The 20,075-nt window shown below is 47.2% G+C and overlaps 1 non-coding gene across 1 annotated transcript; it reads right to left on the bottom strand.

Annotated features, from left to right (window-relative positions):
- Window positions 1–18,727: 18,727 nt before the first annotated feature.
- Window positions 18,728–18,865, bottom strand: LOC114816581. The gene has a single exon (XR_003764378.1). It is a non-coding gene; the product is annotated as a small nucleolar RNA SNORA7 (small nucleolar RNA).
- Window positions 18,866–20,075: the final 1,210 nt, after the last annotated feature.

Here is a 20,075-nt window from a genome sequence, read left to right as displayed (position 1 = left end):
GCCTGAGAAAGAGACCTAGAAGGAGAGGCCAGAGATGTAGTGGGAGAGCCAGGAGAGGATGGTGTAAGTAAGGCCAAAGTTGGATATTGTTTCCAGGAGAAGGGGATGGTCCAACGGGTTGAAGGCAGTGGAGAAGTGCAGGAGGATTCAGATGGAGTAGAGGCCGTCGGATTTGGAAAGGATGAGGCCATTGATGTTGCCTCTGTGGAGTGAAAGGGGCGGAAGCCAGATTGGAGAGGGTCAAGGAGAGGAACTGGAGACAGAGGGTGAAAACAACTCGTTCAAGATAGGAGGGAGATGGGATGGTAACAGCCGGGAGTTGTGGGGTCAAGGGAGGATTTTTTTCAGGATAGGGGAGACATGAGTAGACTGTAAACCCGTGATTAGACTGTAAGCCCATCAGTGGGCAAGGATTATCTCTATCTGTTGCCGAATTGTGCATTCCAAGCACTTAGTACACTGCTCTGCACAAAGTAAGTGCTCAATAAATACTACTGAATGAAAAATACTATTGAATGAATGAGTATGTTTAAAAGCAGTGGGGAAAAAGACATTGGAGAGTGAATGGTTGAAGACAGAGGTCAGGGTGGGAAGAAGCGAGGGGGCAGGTGGTTTGATAAGGTGCAAAGGGATGGGGTCCAGAAGCAAAGGTGGAGGGTTGGATTTTGAGAGGAAGTAGGGGATCTCCTCTTGATATATCACTGGGAAAGATGGGAAAGTCGAAGGAGGACTCAGAGAATTTGACAAGCACTTGAGCAATTGGAAAGGATTGGTTTAAATCTCATCCCTTCTCTCTTCCCCTCACTAAGCATTAAGTAATAACAATAATAGTAATTGTGGTATTTGTTAAGAACTCACTGTGTACCAGGTATTGTACTAAGCCCCGGGGTGGATACAAGCATATCCAGGGCGGAAGGGGGAGGGGGAGATACAATCCCTGTCCCACTTGGGGCTCACAGTCTTGATCCCCATTTTACAGGTGAGGGAACTGAGACACAGAGAAGTGAAGTGACTTGCCCACAGTCACGCAGCAGACAAATGGAGGAGTCGGGATTAAAACCCAGGTCCTTTGGATTTCCAGATCGGTGTTCTATCCACTAGCCCTGTGTACAGTGTTCTGCACACTGTAAGTGCTTAGTAAATACCACTGACTGATTGATTGACTGAGCAACGTCCAGCCGAAAACGATAAGGGGAGCCTCGGGGACCTGAAGCAGAATGCATTTTAGCCATTCAGGGAAGTTATTTAAATCCTAGCCGATATATTAGCGGGCGGCTGCAGGCAAGGACAGCAAACATCCCCTCACATCAGCCCTGGGGAGGACAGGGTCCCGAGGGATGGGGAGAAAACTAAGAGAGCCGTGGAGGAGAGCAACATGAATGATTAAAGGGTTGGGAAATGGGCCCTGTGAGGAACTGTATAGCTTAAAGAAGAGAAGATAAAAGGGTGACTTGTGCTGTAATAACTCTTCATGTACCAGTTCAGTATTAAGGAGGATGGTGACCATCTGTTCTCCTTGTCCACTGAGAATAGTACAGGAGGAAATGGGCTTAAATTGCAGCTGGAGGGATTTTGGTTAGACATAAGAAAGGCTTAAACAAAAGCTCAGAGGAACCCAGATCTAGTTCAGGTTTTGGTTTATATTTTGGTGAACCTGAAGAAAGAAAACCGAGAGAAGTGCTCATTGAGAGCAGAATAGGAAGGGGAATTTTTTGAAAAGACAGCAACGTTAAAGCCCTGATCTTGAGTCAAAATGACTCAGGCATCATAAATCTACCAGAGTGAAGTTCACATAAGGAGGCTCACATACATTTCGGGGGTGGGGGGAGGAGAGAAGATGATATAGTGGACACTCCTAAGCGCAGTGGGATGGTTCGGCCTTTATCTCTATTGATGTAGGCCCCCCCCCCCCTCCGCCCCCCCCCCCCCCCCCTCACTCCCCGAGACCGTGAGCTCGTTGTGGGCAGGGATTGTCACTGTTGACTGTTGTATTGTACTTTCCCAGCCCCCACACTGCACTCCTCTAATACCAACCAACTCACTGTAACCTCAATCACATCTTTCTCGCTGTCGATCTCTCGTCCACAACCTGCCTCTGGCCAGGAACGGCCTCCCCCTTTATATCTTACAGGCTCTCACCCTACCCACCTTCAAAGAATTATTGAAGGCCCATCTCCTCCAACAGACCTTCCCTGACTAACCCCTCATTTCCTTTTCTCCCACTCCCTTCTGCGTCGCCCTGATCTACTCCCTTCATTCATCCCTCCCTTTCTAACCCTTCAGCACTTTTATACATATCCATGATTTATTTTCTTATATTAGTGTCTGCCTCCCCCTCTAGACTGAAAGCTTGTCGAGGGGAGGGAATGAGTCTGTTCTATTGTTTTATTGTTTTTTGTACTAAGCTCCCCCAAGAGCTTAGTACAATGCTCCGCACACAGTAAACTCTCAATAAATATGATTGATTGATCGATTGATTCGCTTATCCTTGAAATACTCTCAGCCCTTGGTTTCCTCCTCCGTCTCTGGCCTCTCCTCGGCTCATTCACTGGCTCCTCTTTCTCCTTTCATTTCCTGGAAGTGAGGGTCACACAAGGCTCCATTTTGGGTTCCCTAATGCCCTAACTCTATACTCACTCTCTAGGGATATGAGAAGCAACATGGCATAGTGGCCTGGGAGTCAGATGGTCATGGGTTCTAATCCTACCTCTGCCTCTTGTCTGCTGTGTGACCCTGGGCAAGTGTGTGCCTCAATTCCCTGAGCTGGTAAAATGGGGATTGAGACTGTGAGCTTTATGCATCCAACTTGATTGGCTTATGTCTCTCCCAGAGCTTCATACATTGCGCAGCACATGAGTAAAGTGCTTAACAAATATCATAAATATATAAATTAACTCTTTACCCACTATTACTTAACTCAACAGTCTTCATTCTTCCTAAATTCTAAATTCCTAAATCCTGAAGCAGCGTGGCTCAGTGGCAAGACCCCAGGCTTTGGAGTCAGAGGTCATGGGTTCAAATCCCCGCTCTGCCGCTTGCCAGCTGTGTGACTGTGGGCAAGTCACTTCACTTCTCTGGGCCTCAATTCCCTCAGCTGTAAAATGGGGATGAAGACTGTGAGCCGCACGTGGGACAACCTGATCACCTTGTATCCTCCCAGCGCTTAGAACAGTGCCTTGCACATAGTAAGCGCTTAACAAATGCCACCATTAAATTCACTTTTTAATAGTAGAAGTATTAGTATGTATTAATCATCCATTGTATGCAAAGCACCGTATCCAGCACCGAAGAAAAAAATACATGGCATTTTTTTATAAAGTACTTTTATAAAGTATTTTATAAAGTCCCGCTCCTCCAGGGACTCCCAATCTAAGAATAGCTTGAGGAGAGTAGTGACAGACACGTAAGGGAAGATGAAACAATACAAATGCATAAACCACATCAATCAATCAAACATATTTATTGAGCACTTACTCTCTGCGCCACACCATACTAAGCCCTTGGGAGAGCACGACGGAGTCCGTAGACATATTCCCTGCCCACAGTGAGTTTACAGTCTAAAGGAATGCAAGGCTTCGAACCCAATGTCGGTCTTCGCCTCTAGACCGTAAGCTCGTGAGCAGGAAATGTATCTGTTATATTGTTCTCTCCCAAGCGCATAGTGAAGTGTTCTGCACACCGTCAGTGCTCAATAAATGGCAGTATTAGAGGGGACCGATAGGGTCTCACGGGACAGGTCAGCCAGAATTCAGTCACACCGAAGTCTTTCCACACTCCAAATATGGGGACATTGTTTTCACACATGGGACATTCATTTACTCATTCATTCAATCTCATTTATTGAACACCTACTGTGTTCAAAGTCCTGTACTAAGCGCTTGGGAGAATACAATGTAACAATAAACAGACACATTCATGCCCACTACCAGCTCACAGTCTAGTGGGGGACATCTGTGGGCAATCAATCAATCGTTCATATTTAATGAGCGATAACTCTGTGCAGCCCTCTTTCCCTTTTCCTCAAGCCCTCTTTTTCTTTTCTACCACTCATTCATTCATTCAATAGTATTTATTGAGCGCTTACTGTGTGCAGAGCACTGTACTAAGCATTTGGAATGTACAATTTGGCAACAGATAGAGACAATCCCTGCCCAACAACGGGCTCACAGTCTAAAAGGGGACACACTCCCTTCTTCGTCTCCTTGACATGCTCCCTTTATTCATCCCCCCTCTCAACCCCACGGCACTTATGTCTATAGCTGTCATTTTATTTATTTACATTAATGTCTGTCTCCCCCTCTAGACTGTAAGCTCGTTGTGGGCAGGGAACTTGTCTCTTATACTGTACTCTCCTAAGTGCCTAGTATATTGTTCAGCACACAGTCAGCACTCAATAAATATGATTGATTGATTGGTAGGAGGCATCCTGTGTATATATCTATGATTCTATTTGTCTGGATGATGTCTGCGCCAGATTACTTGTTTTGTTTTGCTCTGTTTTGCTTTGTTGTCCATCTCCCCTGTTTAGACTGTGAGCCCGTTTTGGGGCAGGGATTGTCTCTGTTGCCGAATTGTACATTCCAAGCGCTTAGTTCAGTGCTCTGCACATAGTAAGCGCTCAATAAATACTATTGAATGAATGAATGAACTTTCTGTCGATGGATTTATTGATTGAAGGAAGAGGGGTACCTTATTGAGTTGACAGTGCAAAAAGCTGAAAAGTTGTGGCTCGCCTCATTAACCTCCTCCCTCTTGTGTAGTCCCTCCCTCATTGTTCGGCTCTGCCAATGATATGGCTATCAGTGCTATTTATTGAGCACTTACCGGGTGTTAGATAGTGAACTAGGCATTGGGGAGAGAACAGTATGTTAGAGTTGGTAGGACACTTTCACTGTTCATAAGTTCACAGGGGGAGACAAACATTAAAATGGTCAATACCCTAAATATGAGGATGGTGCTAAGGCACCACCTTTATAGAGGCAGAAGTTGGGGTGGGGATAAATTGCTCCCACCGGTTAACACCTTTGTTCCCTACCCTATCTTTGGAGGCTATTGCCAAGGCACAGATAAATAAAGTGACTTGTACAAGGTCATATATGAGACGAGTGGCTAAGGCAGAATTAGAACTCAGGTTCCCCCGACTCCCAAAACCGGGGTCTCTCTACTAGCCCCTGTGCTTCCCTATACAATCAGATAAGACCATCACCCGCCTTACTTCTCAGCAGCAATAGCCGCCAAGGATGGGGTAGGAAAATGGGGCTTCCTGTTTTCCCTCCCTCTTAGACTGTGAGCCGCATGTGGGACGGGAATTGGACTGCCTTGTATCTACTCCAGCTCTTAGTACACTGCTTGGAAATAGTAAGTGTTTAAATACCACAATGATTATTATCTTTTAGGGAGGGGAGGAAACAGGAGGACATGCAGGCATAACTGTTCTCATCACCTCCTCCCAGTTACTGTCTCCAATCCAATGGCTTTCCACTTCCTACCTCTCCTCGTTGATCTACTTAATCCAACTCTCTCCTCTCCATTCTCCAGTACCAACGTACTCAGTGAACCTCGATCTTGCCTGTCCCCCTCTTGACCCCTTGCCCACGCCCCCCTCGGCCTGGTACACCCTCTCCTTTTATATCCTTGATTCTATTTATTGCTATTGTATTTGTCTGTCTCCCCCTATTAGACTGTAAGCCCGTCAGTGGGCAGGGACTGTCTCTATCTGTTGCCGATTTGTACATTCCAAGCGCTTAGTACAGTGCTCTGCACATAGTAAGCACTCAATAAATACTATTGAATGAATGAATATGCTGACCAGGGATATTCATTCATTTAATCGTATTTATTGAGCGCTTACTGTGTGCAAAGCACTGTACTAAGCACTTGGGAGAGTGCAATACAACAGACACATTCCCTGACCACAACGAGCTCACAGTCTAGAGACGAGCAAAAATTGGAATTTTATGTAAAAATCCAATTTTAAAAAGGTTTTTTTTATTCATTCATTCATTTATTCAATCATATTTATTGAGCCCTTACTTTTTGCAGAGCTCTGTACTCAGTGCTTGGGAAAGTACAATACAATAATAAACAGTGACACTCCCTGCCCACAACGAGCTCTAAGTCCGGAGTGGGGGAGACGTCAATATAAATAAATAAAATGAAAGATATGTACACAAGTGCTGTGGGGTTGAGAGGAGGGAAGAGCATTGGGAGCTAGCCAGGGCAGGGTTCACTTTGCTCCGGGGTATTCTCGGACCCCTCCACTGCTGCCGGGAAAATTATCCATGGGAACTGTAGTCTTCTCTCCCATCATGGAAGGACCTCGCTCTCAGCATGGGATGGGGATAATAGCTGCTCTCACACTCTAGGGGAGCAACTAAAGCACCACCTTTACTGAGGCAGGAGTTGGGCTGGGAACATGTTCCCCCCATCACTAATAAAAATAATAATAATAATAATAATGGTATTTGTTTACCGCTTATTTTGTGCCAGGCATTTAACTTGCACCGGGGTGGACACAAATAATAATGATAATAATTATGGCATTTGTTAAGCACTTACTATGTGCCGAGCACTGTTCTAAGAGCTGGGGTGGTTAGAAGGTAACCAGGTTGTCCCACCTGGGGCTCACAGTCTTGGTCCCCATTTTTACAGACGAGGTAACTGAGGCACAGAGAAGTCAAGTGACGTGCCCAAAGTCACACAGCTGACCGGTGGTGGAGCCGGGATTAGAACCTACGACCTCTGACTCCCAAGCCCGGGCTCTTTCTACTAAGCTGCACAAACAAATTGGACCGGATACAGTCCCCGCCCATGTACAGCTCACCGTCTCAATCCCCATTTCACAGATGAGGTAACCGCGGCCCAGAGAAGTGAAGTGGCTTGTCCAAGGCCACACAGCAGACAAGTGGTGGGGCTGGGATTACGATCCATGACCATCAGACTCCCAGGCCCTTGCTCCATCCCCTACACCGTGCTGCTTTGTCCCCTCCCCCATCCTTGGTGGTTAATGCTGCTCAGTGGGAAGGTCGGCGATGATCCCATCTGATCGTAGAGGGAAGCTCGGGAGCTAGCGGTGGAAGCCCGGGTATTTGGGGTACTTGCTTGTGTTGTGTTTTAATGTGTCATCACTCCTGATGTCTTCAATCTCTTTTCCCCACTTAAACTCCTAGATCGTGAGCTCCTCAAGGGAGAGGAACGTGTCTAATTCCCACCTAGATATTCTTTCCCAAGACTTAGGAGAGTACTCTGCACACTGTAAGTGCTTAAAAACAATACTATCTCTCCTACTATTACCCCTTCTTTCTTCACCCTCAAAGTCCTACTAAAATCATATCTCCTCCAAGACCTCTTCGCTGACTAATCCCTCATTTCCCCTTCTTGCCCCTCCCTCTGCACAATAATAATTGTGGTATTTGTTAAGCGCTTACTATATGCCAAGCACTGTTTTAAGTGCTGGGGCAGATACAAGGTAATCAGTTTGGACACAGTCCCCGTCCCTCGTGGGGCTCACAGTTTTAGCCCCATGTGGGTCAGGGACTGTGTCCAACCCGATTTGCTTGTATCCATCCCAGCGTTTAGTACGGTGCCTGGCACAAAGTAAGTGCTTAACAAATACCACAATTATTATTATTATTACTTAACTTCTCTGGCCTTCAGTTTCCTCATCTGTAAAATGGGGATTAAATCCCATCCTCCTTCCCCCCTTAGACTGTGAACCCCAGGTGGACAGGGACTGTAACCAACCTGATCGTCTTTTTTCTACCCCTGTGTTTCGCACAAGGTAAGCTCTTAACAAAATCACCATGATGATTATTATTATGAATAGGAACTGGACTCCAAGTTGGCCTCACCCATTCTACCGACTGTAAGAGGAGAGGAGGAGTATATTGGGTAGATCTGTATATAGCTATTTATCGATTTATTGATTGATCTATTTATTTATTTATATTAATGTCTATCTCCCCTTCTACATTGTGAGCTCGCTGTGAGCAGAAATATGACTGTTTATTCTTACTTAGTACTCTCCCAAGTGCTTAGTACAGTGTTTTGCACACAGAAAGCTCTCAATAAATACGATTGAATGAATTGAATGAATGAATGACGCCCGGTAATAGTAGCTGGTGAAACTCTAGGTCATCGGGCTCAGCCAGTTAGGTGGGCAGCCGCTGTGACACCAATCAGTGGTATTTATTGAGTGCTTACTGTGCACAAGGCTCTGTACTAAGCGCTTGGGAGAGTACAGCATGACAGGTGGTAGATACATTCTCTGCCCACAACTAATCACTTCACTTCTCTGTGCCTCAGTTCCCTCATCTGTAAAATGGGGATTAAGACTGTGAACCCCATGAGGGACATGCACTGGGTCCAAACTGATTAGCTTGTACTTATTCAATCACATTTATTGGGAGCTTACTCAGCACATACTACAGTGCCTGGAATGTAGTAAGTACTTATCAATCAATTATTCCTATTTATTGAGTAGCTACTGTGTGCAGAGCACTGTACTAAGTGCTTGGAAGACTAGACTATAACAGAGTTGGTAGACATCCTTCCCGCCTCTCAAACCCGCAACCTTGGTGTCATCCCTGACTCAGCTCTCTCATTCACCCCACACATCCAATCCGTCACCAAGACCTGCCGGTCTCACCTTTATAATATCACCAAGATCCGCCCTTTCCTCTCCACCCAAACGGCTATCTTACTGGTACGGGCTCTCATAATACCCTGGCTGGATTATTATGTCAGCCTCCTCTCTGATCTCCCTTCCTCCTATCTCTCCCCAATCCAGTCTAATCTTCATTCCGCTGCCCGGCTCATCTTCCTGCAGAAACGCTCTGGGCATGGCACTTCCCTTCTTAAAAACCTCCAGTGGTTGCCCATCGACCTCCGCACGAAACAAAAACTTCTCACTCTAGGCTTCAAGGCTGTCCATCACCTTGCCCCTTCCTACCTCTCCTCCCTTCTCTCTTTCTAAAGCCCACCCCGCATGCTCCACTCCTCTGCCGCCCACCTCCTCACCGTCCCCCGTTCTCGCCTGTCCCGCCGTCGACCACATCCTCCCGTTGTCCTGGAACGCCCTCCCTCCTCACCTCCGCCAAACTAACTCTCTTCCCCTCTCAAAGTCTTACTGAGAGCTCACCTCCTCTGAGAGGCCTTCCCAGACTGAGCTTCCCCTTTTCCCTCTGCTCCCTCTGCTGACTCTCTGCCCCTCCTTCACCTCCCCTCAGCTAAGCCCCCTTTCCCCCACTTTCCCTCTGTTCCTCCCCCTCTCCCTTCCCCTCCCCTCAGCACTGTGCTCATCTGCTCATTTGTATATATTTTTATTACCCTATTTATTTTGTTAATGAGATGTACATCCCCTTGAATCTATTTATTGCTACTGTTTTTGTCTGTCCGTCTCCCCCGATTAGACTGGAAGCCCGTCAATGGGCAGGGACTGTCTCTATCTGTTGCCGAATTGTACATTCCAAGCGCTTAGTACAGTGGTCTGCACATAGTAAGCGTTCAATAAATACTATTGAATGAATGAATGAATACCCACAGTGAGCTTACAGTTTAGAGGGGGAGGCCGATATTAATATAAATAAATCACTTATAGATGGGTACCACAGTGCTGCCTCCCACTGCCCGGGGACTGGGGGGCCAGGGGTTGGGGAGGGGTCTCCTCGGCCAGAGTGAGTGCAACTGGCCTAGTGGCAAGAGCACGGGCTTGGGAGTCAGAAGATGTGGGTTCCAATCCCAGCTCCACCGCTTGTCTGCTGTGTGACCTTGGGCAAGTCATTTAACGTCTCTGTGTCTCAGTTACCTCATCTTTAAAATGGGGACTAAGACTGTGAGCTCCACCTTGTACTTATCCCAGCCCTTAGCACAGCGCTTGGCACATAGTAAGTGTTTAACCAATACCATCATTATTATTATTATTAATTGCAGTGCTGGGGGGCACCCCCCAAGGACCCCTCCGCCATACTACTGGAACCACCACTTTAGGCAGCGAGCATGTCTGTTCTATTGTTCTCTCCCAATTGCTTAGTACAGTGCTCTGCACACACTAAGTGCTCCATAAATACTACTGATTGATTGATTGATCTATCCACTTCCCCTGTGCTCCCGGCCCCTCCCGGGGCCTTAGCCATCCCCTGACATGGTTCCCCCGGAATGCTTCAGCACATCGAAAATGTGTGTGCCTTTCGCTCCAAAAAACGATTCTTCTTAGGAATCCTGCCACAGGGGAAAAAAATAACCGAAATACCATAACACCGAAAAGTGATCCAAATGAAAAGCAGCAACAGCATATCTGGAAGGAATAAAGCGAGGAGGAAATGCAGCGGGGCTCCGCAACCAGGCCTCGGAGCAGCCTACCTCGGACGGGACTGACACTCAGACAGATAAAGTCCCTTGGCGGCCGAGGAGAATCAAGAAATCCAACCTGGCAGCCAGCAACGGGTTTCTGGCCGTCTGGGCGAGGGCAGGGGATGAGGGAAGGGAAGAGGGAGAGGGAAGGGGGTGGCGTCTGCTGGCACCGTTCCACGGCCCCTGGCACGACGGTCAATCTCTCCTCCTCCGCAGCGGTCAGTTTCCCGAGCCCTGTTTTGTAAATCACGCTCCTCGGGGAAGGCCGCCCGCTCAGCCCCGCTAAGAGGAGGGATTGTGCGCGACCTCAAGTGGCTCTGACCTTGGGATATCTGGCCCCGAGATCCCGGAGGTGAGAGGTGCCCTCCGGCCAACCCCACCTCCCTGCTAACCCCTCGTCCGGAGATGAGGCTGGGGGAAGCCGGGGAGGAGGGCTTGTGTTTGCGAAATGAGCTGCAGGGGGTCCTGGCTAGTGGCTCAGACCAGACATGGCCACGTCACCCAGACTGTGAACCCTGGCGCTCTGCTCCAGGATGAACCGAGCGTGAACCCCGGCCTCCGCTGCCGGCCGGCCAGATTCACGGGGAGGAAGGGAGAGCTGTTCGCCGGGGCAGCGCCCTGTGACCAGACGGTGGCCCCTCGACAACCAAGCCAAGGAAGAGCTGCCCTGTCTGTCCAAGAAGCCAAGGGGACAATGCCAGGATCAGATTAACTCTTACGGCAAGACAGTCTCGACTCGGGGTGGAGGTGGGGGGCCCTTCCGCATCTGTGTGCGCTTGTGCAAGTGTGTATTTGAGTGTGTGTGCAAGTATGTGAATGGTGTACGCATGTGCATGCGCAGAGCATGGGCCTAGAAGACAGAAGGATCTGAGTGCTCTGCCACTTGTCTGCTGGGTGACTTGGGCAAGTCATTTCACTTCTCTAGGCCTCAGTTACCTCATCTGTAAAATGGGAATTAAGACCGTGAATAGAATGCCTTGTTTCTACCCCAGGGCTTAGTTCTGTGCCTGGCACATAGTAAACACTTAAAAAATACCATTTTTTAAAAAAAAGGAAGAGCAGTTTTCTTCAGGTTGGGGACCTCTCTGTGGTTCCCACTTCTCAACAAGAGCTGAGGGCCCCACAGACCTATTTCTACGAGGGCTAATTTCCCTAAATGGTCCCCAAATCTGACCCCTGGGGATGGATGATTAGAATAAAAATAAAAATTCCAAATATTTTGGTATCTCTGTCCGTAGTTTTCAAAGCTCTGAGCTCCTCCTCGGCCCATCCCAGTTCCCACGAGCCATCCCGCTGGTACCAGTGACATCCGTGTGGATTTTTCCACCATGGCTCCAGCCTGACCACCCCAAGCCACCAAGTCACGGAGGGTTTCTAGCCCAGCCCCCTGCCTCCAGGTAGGACTATCTAACCCAAAGATTTCCCTGAGGAATGCTGCCGTTGGAAATGTCACTTTCTGGGCTTCTTCCACTGGCTAACGGCAGGAAAGCTAAATGGTCCCTAGCTGACCAGACAAGTGTGAACCACAAGGTCCTGGAAGGTTAAGCAAGCGTATACACACACAAACACACACACAGACACATAAACACTTTCAAAGGCACACTTTCTCTCTCTCTCTCTCTCTCTCTCTCTCCCTCTCCTCCCTCCTCACTCCCTCCCTTCCTTCCCAGAAACCCTATTCCTCCTCTCAGCTCCCCCCAGATCTTCCCAATTCCCAGAGATGGGCTGCAGGTCCAACCATGCTCATCTCTGAGTGAAACATAAACAGGAAATTCTATGAAAACCCCAAGATCTGCAGGGACTTTTTAAAACGGAGAATCTGCCTGTGATTATTTACTAGGGCAAACTCCCGGGAGGTTTCCATGTGACAGCTTCCCCCACACAACACACACACACACTCACTCACAGTTTTATGTAAAATAACCCAAGACTCCTCTCAAGTAAATACATTTTGCGAAATATGATTCAAGGAGAAGGAACTCTTTCCATGGAATTCTAACCTTTGATGTGACCCGAAAAAACCTGCAGCTAATACAAAGAGATAAAATCTTCCGAAGCATATAAACAGAAGAGCAGAGCTGCACATGGCTTCAACAAAAGATTCTGGTCAATGAGCTCATGCCACTTGCAGAAGAATGCTCTCCTACCATAGACCTGCTCCCACAACCACTACCCTAGTAGCTTAGTACAGTACCTGGCACATAGTAGGTGCTTAACAAAGACCATCGTCATAACAAAGACCATCGTCAGAGAAGCAGCGTGGCTCAGTGGAAAGAGCACGGGCTTTGGAGTCAGGGCTCATGAGTTCGAATCCCGGCTCTGCCACTTGTCGGCTGTGTGACTGTGGGCAAGTCACTTAACTTCTCTGTGCCTCAGTTCCCTCATCTGTAAAATGGGGATTAAGACTGTGAGCCCCACGTGGGACCACCTGATTCCCCTATGTCTACCCCAGCGCTTAGAACAGTGCTCGGCACATAGTAAGCGCTTAACAAATACCAACAAATACCAACATTATTATTATTAGTAGTAAGCGCAGAGCTCGGCCTGGTCCTGGCTCGCCTCAATTCCTCCTCGCCCTCAATCAATCAATCATATCTATTGAGTGCATACTCTGCGCAGAGCATTGTACTAAGCGCTTGGAGCACTGTACTAAGCACTTGGAGCACTTACACCTTCCCAGCTTGAGCCCCTTCTTTTCCTCTTTCCCTTTGCTCCTCCTCCCCTCCCCATCGCCACGACTCCCTCCCTCTGCTCAACCCCCCTCCCCACCCCACAGTACTTGTGTACTTCTGTACATATTTACTATTCTATTCATTTTAATAATGATGTGTTTATATCTATAATTCTATTTATTTATATTGATGCTATTGATGCCTGTCCACTTGTTTTGTTTTGTTGTCTGTCTCTTCCCTTCTAGACTGTAAGCCCGTTGTTGGAGAGGGATTGTCTCTATTTGCTGCCGAATTGTACTTTCCAAGCGCTTAGTACAGTGTTCTGCACACAGTAAGCGCTCAATAAATATGATTGAATGAATGAGTGAACGAGCACTGTACTAAGCACTCTCACAACCACCCTGTCGCTGCCCCCAGATGATAGAAGGTCAGGAAGTGCCACAGGTGGGGTTTGCTACACTGAGGCTTCGGAACTATCGGAGGCACAGGCGTGGTTTCTTATGATCCCCAGTGCCCACCGCCCTCGACTCTGTGCACCTTCGCTTTTATCAAACACTTCTGATGTCTGGACAAAGCGGAGCAGGTAGGGAAAAAAATATCACAACACTTGCTCCTTCCCTTCTTCCCCCCACGACCACCATCTTCAACCATTCACTCTCTAATGGCTTCTTCCCCACTGCTTTCAAACATCCCCATGTCTCCCCTAGCCTGAAAAAAACCCTCCCTTGACCCCACAGCTCCCTCAGTTATTGTTTTCACCTCCCTCCTACCATTCAACTCCAAACTCTTTGAGCAAGAAGCAGCGTGGCCTAGTGAGTAGAGCATAGGGCTAGGCGTCGGAAGAGGTTCTAATCTCAGCTCTGCCACCGATCTGCTGCGTGACCTTGGACAAGTCACTTCACTTCTCTGGGCCTCGGTTACCTCATCTGTAAAATGGGGATTAAGACTGTGAGCCCCATGAGAGACAGGGACTGTGTCCAACCTGATTAGCTTGTATCTACCCCAGCACTTAGAACAGTGCTAACACATAGTAAATGCTTAACAAATACTGTCATCATTATAGTTACTATGATAGCACCTGCTGCCTCTCCTCGAATTCTCTCTTTGGCCAATCTGGCTTCCACCCCATCGCTCTAAGGAGACTGCCCATTCTAAGATCACCAGAGATCTTCTTTCCGAATTCTTGCTAATCCTCCTCAACCTTTCTGCCTTCGACATTGTGGACCACCTCTTTCTTCTGGAAACTTTATCTTACCTTGGCTTCACCGACTTTGTCCTCTTCTGGTTTTCCTCCTATTTCTCTGGCTGCTCCTACGCAGTCTTTTTCACCAACTCCTACTCTGCCTCCCACCCTCAGGGCTCAGTTCTTGGTCCCCTTCTATTCTCCATCTGTACCCACCCCCTAGGAGAATTCATTTGCTTCCCTGACTTCAAGTACCATCTCTACATAGACGATTCCCAAATCTACCACTCTAGCCCTCTTCTTCTCTGCAGGCTCCTTATTGCTTCCTGCTCACAGGATGTCTCTACTTGGATGCCTCACTGATGACCCTTTTCCATGTTCAAAAAGAGGAATACTCATCTTCTCATCCAAACCCTATCCTCCCCCTAGACTTTAACAATGATAATAATAATAATAATAATAATAATGATGGTATTTGTTAAGCGCTTATTGTGTGCCCAGCACTGTTCTAAGCACTGAAGCACTGGACTTTCCCATCACTGTAGACAGAACCACCATCCTCCCTGTCTCATAAACCCGTAACTGTGGGATTATCCTCAACTCATCTCTTTCATTCAACCCACATATTCAAATCCTGTCCATTCTACCTTCACAGTGTCTCGAGAATCTGCATTTTCCTCTTCATCCCAACTGCTACTAAGCTGATCCAAGCACTTATCAGCGTGGCTTAGTGGAAAGAGCACAGGCTTGGGAGTCAGAGGTCATGGGTTCTAATTCCAGCTCCCCACTTATCAGTGTGACTTTGGGCAAGTCACTTAACTTCTCTGTGCCTCAGTTACCTCATCTGTAAAATGGGGATTAAGACTTTGAGCCCCACGTGGGACAACTTGACTCTCTACCCAGTGCTTTGAACAGTTTTTGGCATATAAATGATAATCACTTAACAAATACCATTTTTTTTATTATTATTATCTCACCTTGACTACTGCATCAGTCCTCTCTCTGACTTCCCTACCTCCTTTCTCTCCTCACTGGAATCCTTACTACATTCTGCTGCCGGGATCATTTTTCTAAAAAAAACATTCCATCCATATCTCTTCACTCCACAAAAACCTCTAATGGTTATCCATCTATCTCCTCATCAAACAGAAACTCCTTAACCCTCCTCAAACCCCCCAGCCTCTCCCCATCCTCCCCCATCTCTTGCCCCTTATGACCTGGCCATGTACTTTATTACAGAAATTGAAACCACTAGGCATATTCTCCCTAAAATCTCCCCTTCCCCTGCCCCTTCATCCATTCTCCCATCTTACCCAGCAGTATCTCAAGAGAAGATCTTCCTCCTCCTCTCAAAATCTACCTTCTCCACCTGAGTCTCAGACCCTACCCCTTCACATCTTATCAAAACACCTGCCCCCTCACTTATTCCCTCCCTGACTGTCATCTTCAACTGTTGGCTCTCCAATAGCTCCTTTCCCATTGCTTTCAATCACACCCATGTCCCCCCATCCTAAACAACCCTCCCTTGACCCACAGCTCCCTCCATTTGTCACCCTTTCTCTCTCCAAACTCCTAGAGAGTTGTCTATAACCAATGCCTCCATTTCCTCTCTTCCAATTCTCTCCTTGATCCTCTCCACTCTGACTTCTGCTTCCTTCACTCCATGGAAACTGCCAATCCAACGGTCTCCACTCCATCCTAATCCTCCTCGACCTCTCAGCCGTCTTTGACACTGTCAACCACCCCTTTTCCTGGAACCATTATCCATCCAACCTTGACTTGGCTGACCCTGTCCTCTTCTGGTTCTCTTCCCATCTCTCTGGCCGCTCCTTCTCAGTCTCTTTCTCAGGCTTCTCTCCTGCCTCCGACCCGCTAACTGTGGGAGCCCCCAAGGCTCGTTTCTTGGATCCCTTCTATTTTCCACCTAAACCCTTGGAGAACGCTTTCACTCCCAAGGCTTCCAATACCACCTCTACATAGATGATACTCAAATCTACATTTCCAGACCCGATCTCTGTTCTTCTCTGCAGTCTCACATTTCCTCCAGCCTTCAGGACCTCTCTTCTCGACTTCCTCATCACTGTAGATTGCACCACCATCCTTCCCATCCTGGACTCATCTCTCTCATTCATCTCACAGATTCAATCTGTTACCAAATCCTGTCAGTTCAATCTTCACATCACTAAGATCTGCTCTCCCCTCTCCAATCAACCTGCTACTATAATGACCCAAGCACTTATCCTATCCCATCTTGACTACTGCATTAAACTAATAGTGGTATTTGTTAAGTGCTTATAATGTGTCAAACACTACTAAATAGTGGGGTACAAGCTAATCAAGCCAGACACGGGCACTGTCTCGTGGTGGTGCTCATAGTGTAAGTAGGAGGGAAAACAAGTATTGAATCCCTATTTTATAGATGAGAAAACTGGGGCACAGATAAGTTAAGTGACTTGTCTGAGGTGTCTCAGCAAGCAAGTGGAAAGCCAGGATTAGAACCTAGGTCCTGTGCTCTCTCCACCAGGTCCCACTGCTTCCACCATTCTTTCATTCATTAATTCAATTGTATTTATTGAGCACTTACTGTGTGCAAAGCACTGTACTAAGTATTTAGAAAGTACAATTCGGCAACAGAAAGAGACAATCCCTACTCAACAATGGGCTTGCAGTCTAGAAGGGGGAGATGGACAGCAAAACAAAACAAGTAGATAGACATCAATAGCATCAGAATAGATAAATAGAATTATAGATACATATGCATCATTAATAAAATAAATAGAATAATAAATATGTACAAATAGACACCAGTGCTGTGGGTTTGCAGGAGACACATAACCCCTGACCCTTGACCTGCTCCAGCATGGCTTAATGTCTACAGCCCAGGCCTGGGAGTGAGGAGATCATAGGTTCTAATCCCAGCTCGGCTACTGGTCTGCTGTGTGATCTAGGGCAAGTCACTTCACTTCTCTGGGCCTCAGTTACCTCATCTTTAAAAGGGGGATTGAGACCGTGAGCCCCATGTGGACAAGAACTGTGTCCAACCCGATTTGCTCGGATAGACCCCGGGGCTGAATACAGTGCCTGGTACATAGTAAGTGTTTAATAATAATAATGATGGTATTTGTTAAGCACTTAATATGTGCCAAGCACTGTTCTAAGCCCTGGAGTAGGTACAAGGTAATCAGTTTGTCCCATGTGGGGCTCACAGTCTTAATCCCCATTTTATAGATGAGGTCACTGAGGCACAGAGAAGTTAAGTGGCTTGCCCAAGGTCACAGTGCAGACAAGTGGCAGAACTGGGATTAGAACTCATTTCCTATGATTCCCAAGCCTGTGCTCTTTCCATTAAGCCATGCTGCTTCTCAAACAAATACCACAATTATTATTGTTATTAGGTTCATTCATTCATTCATTCATTCGATCGTATGTATCGAGCACTTACTGTGTGCTGGGCACTGTACTAAGCGCTTGGAAAGTACAATTCAGCAACAAAGAGAGACAATCCCCACTCACAACAGGCTTGCAGTCTAGAAGGTTCATGAGAAGCAGCATGTTCTAGTAGAAAGAACACAGGCCTTGGGAGCACTAGGGCCTGGATTCTACTCCCAGCTCTGCCACTTGCCTGCTGTACCACCTTGGGCAAGCCACTTCACTTCATTATGCCTCAGTTTCCTCATTTGTAAAATAGGGATCCAGTACCTCATCTCTCACCCCCTTACACTGTGAGCCCCATATGGGAAAGGAAATGTGTCCCTTATGCTGGGGAGGTCAGGACAGGTAGGGAATGGCATCACCCTCTTCCCCAAGTTCTCTATATGTCCTCGGTAAAGTGCTTGGAACATAGTAAGCACTTATATACCACCGTTATTATTATTATTAATGTTAAACGCGTACTATATTACTAAAGAAACCTCTTACCATAGGCTTTAAAGCAGTCAATCAACTCTCCCCATCCTACCTCACCTCACCAATCTCCTTCTACAGCCCATCTCACACACTCCGTTCCCCTAACATCAGCTTACTCACTGTGCCTCGATCTCATCCATCTTACTGCCGACCCCTATTCCCCATCCTCCCCCTAGCCTGAAACTCCCTCCCCTTTCATATAGGCCAGACCACCACTCTCTCCACCTTTCAAGCGTTACTAAGGTCACATCTCTTCCAAGAGGCCTTCCACGATTAAGTTCTCTTTTCCCCGGCTCACTCTCCCTTCTGCATCATCTCTGCAGCTCAGTCCATGACCTACGGACACTTGATATTCTCCCCAACCCCCAACTCCACAGCACTTCTGTCTTGTCTTGTCTTATGCCATCTAGTCGTTTCCAACCCATAACGACACCACGGACACATCTCTCCCAGAACATCCCATTCTCCATCCGCAATCGTGCTGGTAGTGGATCCATAGAGTTTTCTTGGTCAAAATCCGGAAGCGGCTTACCATTGCCGCCTTCCGCGCAGTCAACTTGAGTCTCCACCCTCGACTCTCTCCCGTACCGCTGCTGCCCAGCACGGGTGGGTTTTGACTTGTAGCAGATGGCCTGCCACTGGCTAGCCACTGCCCGAGCTAGGAACGGAATGGGTAGGCCTCTGCTTGACTCTCCCTCCAGTAGCTGAGATTGGTAGAGTACTGGAAACTCTCCAGGTGCAACCCTGAGAGGGAAAGCACTTCTATATGTATCTTTAAATTATATATTGTAAATTACATGTTTATTCATATTAATGTATGTCTTCCCCTCTAGACCGTAAACTCATTAGGAGCAGGATATGTGTCTACTTTTTCTGTTATTATTGTATTCATTCATTCAACATTATTTATTGAGCACTTACTATGTGCAGAGCACTATACTAACCGCTTGGAATGTACAAATCGGTAACAGATAGAGACAGTCCCTGCCCTTTGACGGGCTTAGAGTCTAATCGGGGGAGGCAGACAGTCAAGAACAATAGCAATAAATAGAATCAAGGGGATGAACATCTCATTAAAACAATAGTAAATAAATAGAATCAAGAGCAAATAAATAGAATCAAATTTTTGTACTCGCCCAAGCGCTTAGTACAGTGGTCTGCCAATAGTAAGTGCTTGACAAATATAATTGATTGATGGATTGATTCATCAATTGATTTTAGACTGTGAGCCCATTGATGGGCAGGGATTGTCTCCATCTGTTGCCAAATTGTACATTCCAAGCGCTTAGGAGAGTGCTCTGCAAACAGTAAGTGCTCAATAAATACAATTGAATGAATGAATGATTGAGTAATTGATATATGCCAGGTACTGCTGTAAGCATTGGGGTAGATACAAGATGATCAGTTTGGACAGAGTTTATGTCCCAAATGGGGCTCACAGTCTTAATCCCCAATTTTACAGGTGAGGTAACTGAGGCACAGAGAAGTAAAGTGAATTGTCCAAGGCCACACACTCAGGCAAGTGGCAGAGCTGGGACTAACAATAATAATAATAATAATGTTGGTATTTGTTAAGTGCTTACTATGTGCAGAGCACTGTTTTAAGCGCTGGGGTAGACACAGGGGAATCAGGTTGTCCCACATGGGACTCACAGTCTTAATCCCCACTTTACAGATGAGGTAACTGAGGCCAAGAGAAGTGAAGTGACCTGCCCACAGTCACACAGCTGACAAGTGGCAGAGCCGGGATTCAAAATCATGACCTCTGACTCCCCAGCCCGGGCTCTTTCCACTGAGCCACGCTGCTTCTCAACCAGGCCCAGACTAGAACCCAGGTCCTTCTGCCTCCCAGGCCTGTGCTCTATCCACTAGGCCAGGCTGCTTCTCAAACTCTGCACGTCCCACCGAGATACGAACTCAGGTCTTCGGATTCAGAGTCCAGAGTGCTAGCCATTACATGACTA

Source organism: Ornithorhynchus anatinus, chromosome 1 (assembly GCF_004115215.2).
Source record: "Ornithorhynchus anatinus isolate Pmale09 chromosome 1, mOrnAna1.pri.v4, whole genome shotgun sequence".
NCBI lineage: Eukaryota > Metazoa > Chordata > Mammalia > Monotremata > Ornithorhynchidae > Ornithorhynchus > Ornithorhynchus anatinus.
Note: the sequence above shows the minus strand (reverse complement) of the source record. Positions and strands in the feature narration are given on the sequence as shown.